This window comes from Pholcus phalangioides, unplaced genomic scaffold (assembly GCF_987345545.1).
Source record: "Pholcus phalangioides strain wild (caught in Gottingen) unplaced genomic scaffold, Ppha-v1.0 ptg000013l_1, whole genome shotgun sequence".
Classification (NCBI taxonomy): Eukaryota; Metazoa; Arthropoda; class Arachnida; order Araneae; family Pholcidae; genus Pholcus; species Pholcus phalangioides.
The window spans coordinates 14570014-14578732 of record NW_028301606.1 but is presented as its reverse complement, the minus strand read 5'-3'; positions in this window follow the sequence as shown (position 1 = coordinate 14578732).

Below are 8719 nucleotides of genomic sequence, written 5' to 3'. Positions count from 1 at the left end.
TAAATAAAAATTTCTATTATTAAATCTGGGAAGCCCCACAAAATGACCACTTTTATGTAGGCCCTCATTTTTAGTACCGTGAAACCTGTGTATGGAACTTCGTATAATCAGAGATGATAAATAAAATGTTAGCTCATTGATGATGATGGTGGTGGTGCCTCCACGAATAGTACCTGAGAAAGTCAGAGAGATCTCATATATTTCCCTGTTGTCAGACCGATTTTATGAAATACATAATTACATTTCAAGCCAGAGTTAGGATCATACACACATACTCCCATCCTCGGATGAATCTAAACGAGATTTCCGGTACTGATTACGGCACCCAGTGAGGTGAGAGAGGACGCGATGGTAAATTCCTCACACACACACATATATATTATATCAACACAGATTTGCACAGCAGCCGGAAATCCTGTTGGAATGAAGCTCTTTCCAGTGCTCGGCTGTCATAACCTTTTCATCCAACTGGTAGGACTTCGTTAATCTTCATTTTCGTGAACCTAATTAGTTCCGTAACATTCCTGATTAATATAACAGGTAATTAATTTGCAGTTCCTGCACAGTAACAGATAATCAATTGTTTTTAATCCCCTTGCTCTCTGTCTCTCTCTCTCTCTGTCTCCATCGAGTTTGTACTACACCCAGTCATCTCCCCTTTACCTTTTGGTTTTAGAGGGAGGCTTATTCTGAGATCGCACAGACCAGAACTAAAAGAATGGTTATTTCCTCCTCTCCCTTTTACTTCTGATTCATAACTACGTTGGGTGGTATCGGCATTGGTTATAAGTTGCAAATATCGATAGTTAAAACGTGTGTGTGTGTGTAGAGAGCTCCCGATCACATTCGACGATCATTAATCGTTAGTAATAAACCACGTGGCTATTGCATTTCATTTTGTTTATTCTCACTTTCGAAGAAATTTTCGGATGGTTATACGAGGAAAAATAATTATTTCTCGAGATTATTACAGAAGGGGGGCAACGCGTGCTGACAACGGTCGGAGATTGTTTGAAAGAAAGATTGATTGAAGAAAAAAATGTTTTTTTTCTAAAAATTTGATGTTTACGGTTTTCCAATAGATATATTGATCGTACTATTTTTTAAAGATGTAATATTTCTAGACTAAAAAGAGTGAAAGTTTTGGAAATATAAGCCATTGTAAAATTACTTGAATGTTTCAGTAGATATGTATTACAATTGACGTAAATGTTCCATTGGTTCTTGAATCATTTGGATTTTTAATTTGTTTAATTTGAACTTCTTTTCGGTTGAAATACTTAAGTGCATTTTCTCTAAAGAGATATATGAGATTGAAAAATGGGACTCTCTTATACTGACTGTAGCTAAGACTAAAATAGGGTAACTAGCGTAAAATGACGAGATTAGATAAGACTCAAATAGGGACTTTCTAATGATAGATTAAATCACAATAGGGAGCATCTATATAGAATGAGACTAAAATGGGGATTTTATGACGGTTAGATGAGACTAAAATATGTATTTATATTGACATTCCTGACATGAGACTAATATGAGGACTTTTTCACAAATAGATGAGACTAAAATACTATATTTTTCGAACCCGAGGGTACTGTGGATGCCCGATCGCCTACGATAATTTTTTTACTGGATCAGAGCACCCCTGAAGCATCCAGAAATCGAAATTTCCCGCGTGAAACTCGAAATGACCAGCCACAGGTTTGAAAAACTTCCGACAGTCTTGAATATTGGATGATTAAAGACTTGGATTTGAGACTAATAACGAATGAGACTAAAGTAGAGATTTTCTAACTATGCCTGAGACTAAAATGATTTGCTAATTCAGATGTTGGAAATAAGAACCCCATCAATTCATTTGATGTATTTTGGACTCTCTCTCTCTCCATAATGTATATTTCGTATTTAATTTTATCAATTCTTGTTTTTATTATTATTTTAAGCCAAGGAAACGAGCATATCTATTTTATTGAACTCTCTATCTGGTTATGGAGCAGTACTTATACCAAAAAAGTTTTTAAACCGTATTCAAAATGAATATTTTAGTTTGAACTATTCCTAGAGTTCATCCATAATCCCAATGAAGCCACAGTGAATTAAAGATTCAAATATATTCTAATTTTTGTAAAAATCCAACCGGACGGTATCTCAAGCTTAATGACATGTTATCCAAATGTCTCCAGCAAAACCATTTAAATTTTCTTTTCATCCTTTTAACGGCTATTGTTCCAATTCGAAACATCAGCTTTATTAAGGGGACACATGACGTTCAAATGAAAATTTCTTATTACTCTATATTTCTTGCTAAAAATGCTTTAATGACATCTCAGTACCCTATAATAATTTCAGGTCTCGTAGTTTAAAAAATATGCGTATCAACAAGCTTGGCGCCTTATTTATGCAACAAAAGATGCCAAATTAGAACGGTCATTTTTTGTCCAATGTGCCTCAAATTTTATGGAAAAACACCAATTTTGTTTCTCTCTGTAGGTATATATGATTATTCGTAGTATGATTTCATATTATGTGAAACCATTAATAAATACAAAAATAGACACTTGTTTTTATGGTACAAATTTGCAAATTTTCCACCATTTCCACCATTTTTTGCCAATAAATTTTTACAACTTTTTTTTCATTGTTCACGCCAGAACTTTAAGGCGTGAGATTCTAAATTTTATTTGCAAAAAAAACAACAACATTTTTCTTCAGTACTTTTGTCAAAACTTTAATATTTGTTTCAACCACTCATATGGATTCGACGGAATAGAACGTCGTGCCGCTTTTCGGTCTGATTATTTAAATTTTTGATATAATGAGACTAATAATAAATTAATAATTATTTGTATTATTATAACTATTTTTGTTCGTGATTTGAAAACAAGGTTTAAAACAGGATAAAGCAAATATATTTTACTAGCTTCAAACTTTTAAAAAATGAAAGAAAAAAAACGGAAACATTTTTTATTAGTTTTAAATTTATAAATTTATTAGCCAATGTCTGGTTAAATAATCCATTTTTGAAGAATACTGAAATCTAATTGTTTTGTTGTTTTCAATTTTAATGTTGTTTTTATGAACGAGAGCAAGCCCATAAAAAAATACAGGAAATTTTTTTTGTGGGAATTTTTTGGTGGATGTAAACATGACATTTTATTGGCGAACCGTTGATGCTAGAAGTATACTTCCATTCAGTGGCGTCTTAACGCATGTGCCCACCCGAGCACGGCCCGGGGGCCTAAAGAGAAGTGGGCCTCACAAAAATGATATCCGGTTGAAATTTTCTAGGATTTACCATGTAGGGCCTCCGAAAAACCACTTGGCCCGGGTGCTCATGATACTCTTAAGACGGCCCTGCAATTAGAAAAAGTTTCCAAATAATGTGTAGTAGGCTACTCAGATATATCATCCATGTTTCAAGTGGTTGGATAGTTATTAAAATAAAAATAAAAAACAACTTTTTATACATTCCCTGTGCGCCGTAAAACCCAATTAGAAAGTTGTTGCCCAGTCTCTTCTGATGCCACCAAAAAAAAAATCCATGTTTCTAAGTGCAATATTCACAGAGATTTTCAAATTTGAAAAATGGAGGAAAGTTAGGGAAAAACATTAAATGTTGGAAAACCCGTTTTACCCACATTAACGCAGTTTTTTCGCAAATTTCTATCACTTTTCGAATTCGAATATCTCTGTAAATATTGCACTTAGAATCACGGACATTTTTTGTTGGCATCAGGAGAGACAGAGCAACAATTTTTCAATTGGCTTTGGAGCACATGGGCAATGTATAAAAAGTATTTTTTTTTTATTTTAATAACTATAAAACTCCTTGAAACATGAATGTCATATGCGTGTACTGCACCTTATTTGGAAACTTTTTCTTACTAAAAGTGTGCCTCTGGGATCAACAATTCGGTCTGTAAATGGTTAAAGAGTATGAAGTTGAGTTCCCAATAGCATGATGTACTCGTGAAACTCGTTTACGAACATGGGGATATGCACGAAAAGTGAAAAGTTCTTCGGAGATTTTCGGTCTATTAAAGGGCTTTGAAAATTTCCCTCATTACTTTTAACAAGACGTTCCTAAACTCTAACATAATTTTTTGATTTGTAGTTAAGTCTGTAGATAGCTCGGAGAATACGCACGCCAACTCAAATCATACAGGGTGTCCTGTAAGTCCTAATGCAGCCTTCATCTCGTTAACCATTCGTCGTAGAGGTAGTTTCGATTTTAGAAATGCGCAAAATATGTTAAAAAATAACCCTGTACCAAGTTTGAAAGTGAAAATGTAGTGTTTAACAAAATAAAAAATTTAAATTTTTGCATTGGCACTATCCTAGAAAAAACCAAATTAGAAAGTTGTTGCCTTGTCTCTCCCGAGCTCAACAAAAAGCTAACGTTTATAAGTGCAATATTCGATGAGATATTTGACTTCGAAATCACAGAGAAAAGATGGGAAAGAACAGCATAAACTAACGGGCAAAGCCACCCCCCCCCCCCATTAACGGTTTCTTCCCAACTTTGCTCCAGTATTTGAATTCATATAACTCAGCGAATATTGCACCTAGAAATACTTGGAATATTTTGGCCTCAGAAGAAATAGGGCAACAAGTTTATAATGGGGTTTTTTAGGACAGGGTGTCCTTTCTCCGGATAAAAATTCAGATTATACATTTTGCGACACACTGTATTTCCGTTCACAAAACTGGTAAAGGGCGATTTCTGAACGCCTTTTCAGCAATTTTATAAATTGGAATCATATCTCTAACGACGGACGGTTGATGACATTAAAGCCGCATTATGATTTGCAGAACATCCTGTATACCCTTGCATTCTACATTCATGCTCCTATTGTAATGAATAGTTTTGAATATACCATTTCTTATCTTAGTTTGCGAATAATACAATAAAGGGTATCATTTCTTGACGATATTTCTTCATTAAAATTCATTATTACACGCAAAACATTCGGAATATATACCCAACATACTTTCATAATATTTTGTGAAACTGGTAAAACAACACCCTAAAACAAAATAATAGTGAAGGGGGTATTTGGAACCCCAGTTCTTGAGTGGAAATCGATACAACAGCAGCAGTAGCAGATCTTGAGCATTAGTGCGGGACATTTTTGCCAATGCCGTTAGGGTGGCAAAGGAAAAAAATCCCGACCTCGTTAAAGTCAAGTTTTATATTCGTTGTACCGAAAATGTTTTTTGCTTTTTTGCTTCTCTGCTGTCAATCTCTTCAATTTTTTTCCCCTTGCCATAGAGCATGTGTTCGGCCCAAAAGATTTCTCGCATGAAATATGTTTTTATTTAAGTTCTGCTGGTGTTGGTGGTGGCAGTGGCCCTCTCGCCTCTGTGATATTCCATTTTATATATATATATATATATATATATATTTTTTTTTTTTTTTCGGGAAAGGGATCATTTAGGCGCAGAGGGCGAATCAAGGATAGATCGGATCTGGTGGAGGAATGAATCCTTCTGAATTTTGCAACATTTCTTGGATAAAAGAGTCGAGGCGACAAATCCTTCTTATTCTTTTTTTCCCCCGTCTTTCCTCACTTTCCCCTCGTCTTTTCCCTAAAAATACTTTTTTTCCTTATATATCTATGTATTTTCCCCTCAGTAAGAGGGGAAAAAAGTGTATATCATTATCGGATGAGCCTTTATAGAAAAAAAAAAAACCACATGTCAACATATTTGGTCATGAAAATTTCATTGTATTCAATCAGATACGGAAAAAATGAAGAGACCGATATTGAATTAGGTAGTGCAATAAGGGCCGTCTTGAAAGCATCATAGGCCCCCAAAATAATTATTTTCCCGAGGCTCCTTTACATGATTAGAAATGCCTGCTTATGCAAATTTTAGATGCTTAATCTCAAATATCTTCAAATCTCATAATAATGAGGTCCGAGTGGATCCATTCATTAAGACGGTAGTGGTTATGATAATGAAACTTGAATTTATAAATTTCATAACACACAAACACATACAAAACGGGATAGGGAAGGGGTGAAAATCAGTGCAAATATCCATAATAGTGACCGAAGAGATCTACATATATATGATCTGTCCAGGAATAAAAACCACAAACAATTTCAGCGTTGGCAAACGTGATCTTTAAACACACAATACTCAATATTATAAATATACATAAATAATGCAAGTTGATCAAACTATAGTACCAGGTATGGCTATTATTTTTATCCAAAGGTCTTTTTTTCTCTTTTTTTTACATAGAAGTGAAGCATAATTGAGACAAAACAAATTTGTTTAAACACTTGGCATATATTGGTGCTTCTTTAAAATTTTGAGTTTTAGTCATAGTTCTTAGCAATTAGATTGATTATTAGGAGTTAATGCAATGTATAAGAAATTTTTTGAAGTGGTTTATACACTGCTGGCCACCCAAATTACAACACCAAGAAAGACAAGAGATATCGCAACAATATTTATTTTGTAGATAACATGTTGACCAAGCATCAAATGATTAAATTTATAGACTTCTGTGAAGTGTGGTTCCTGCCAAATCAGTAGCCGCCATTGTTGGAGATCACCGCTGCCACACGCCTCGGCATTGATTCAAAGAGACTTTGGATGTGTTCTTGGGGTACAGCAGACCAAGCAGCTTCCACGCGTTGCCAAAGTTGATCTGGTGTGGCAGCTGGGGATGTAATCTGGGTCAATCGTTGAGCAACCATGGACCACATGTTTTCTATCGGCGAAAGATCCGGAGAGCGAGCTGGCCAGGGAAGCAATTCAATCTGGCGATTGACGAAGAACCTTTGGACAATGCGTGCCACGTGTGGTCGCGCATTATCCTGTTGAAATATGGCTGTGGGCAAGCCCTGAAGGGAAGGAAGGACAACTGGCTCCAACACCTCGGAGATGTAGCGCTGGCTTTTTAAAGTACCGGCACTGCGTACTAGAGGAGTGCGAGAGTGATATCCAATACCGCCCCATACCATAATACCCGGTGCAGGACCAGTGTGGCGGTGCATAACGCAGCTGTTCAGCATCCTCTCTCCACGGTGTCTCCAGACTCGAATCCGAACATCGTGGTGTTGCAGACAGAAGCGTGACTCGTCAGTGAAGACAATTTCATTACATTGTGCCGTCCACATCCTTCTTTCATCGCACCATTGGCGGCGGAGACGTCTGTGGGTCTGCGCCAAGGGTAGACGAAGCAATGGACGTCTTGCGGACAGACCACTCTGCTGTAAACGGCGTCGAATGGTACGCGCAGACACTGGATGATGCGGTACAGACTGAATGTGCTGTGCTATGGTTCGTGATGTGGCTGAGCGATCCGTCACTGCCATACGCACAATGCGCCTGTCATCACGTGAAGTGGTGCACTGAGGTGGATGCGATCGAACACGTCGGTCCGTCGTACCCTCCTGCATCCAACGATCACATATCCGCATTCCAGTTGTTTGGTTTCGTCCAACACGACTACCGATTTCCCTGAAAGATAATCCACAATCTCGGTAGGCCACTATCCTTCCTCTGTCGAACTCGGATACTTGATCAAAAGATGATCGCTGTTTTCTACGAGGCATAATTGATCGTTTTTTTGAAAAAACCACAAGAAAAACACAATTGCCGTACTTCAAATCGTCGAAATCTCCAAGCATTAAATAGCGCTTTGAAGTGGCGCCACAGGCGCGCGTGATGTGCGTCTGCGCTGAAATTCTAATCATTTGCATATCTCACCTCCGCTAATGCATGTTGTAAATTTCATATTATTTGCATGCTTCCTTCAGGGTGTTGCATTTACGGTGACCAGCAGTGTATTTCATTCGAATTTATATCATTGCTTGGGGTGTTATAAGATCTTGGTGCTAAATATAAAAAAATTTCCTGAATGAGCGTCTTTTTAGGTTTTATGATATCGTATTGAAGGACCGTTTGTAGTGAACTCATGGACTTATTTAAGACTATTTTTCAGTCAATAACATTAAGCTTATTTGACATGAATGTCGCTCTCCACTTGTTAATACAAGATTTACAGAAGACTGGATGTTGTGAAGATATTTGTTATTTGAGATGTTAATTTTTTAAGGAAGGAAAAAACTCATCTCTGCCTCTACCGGGAGTCGAAGGACCCGGGTTCGACTCCCGGTAGAGGCAGAGATGAGTTTTTTCCTTCCTTAAAAAATTAACATCTCAAATAACAAATATCTTCACAACATCCAGTCTTCTGTAAATCTTGTATTAAGCTTATTAAAATCCCTTGAGACTTTTTTTTTTATTTGCAAAAGCAAACACAAAATACGTATAAAAGACAGAACAAAAGCACATAGAAAGAACAACACATGAACACAATAAATAGTCATAACGTCCTTCCAGGCAGATCTATGGATTAAATTATTATATTTTGCCGCCATTTTTTTTTCTAAGTACCGTACGTTATGTTAATAAATGTTATGTAATAGTATATGAATATTTCAAAAATTTATGCACACTAAAAATTTGAATTGTGAGATCTGAAATTGTTGAATCACGATATCTGTATTTTATGAAAACAATTTTAAAATATATTTTCGTAATTGTGTACACTTTTTGCGTACATGAAAGCATTACATTTATTGTTACAATTATGAGCTGTCGACTGAAATGAATTCATTACTTTTGGAGCATATTTTCTTTGCACATAATCAAATACTAAAATTGTAAAATCTATGATCATTATGAAAAGCTATCA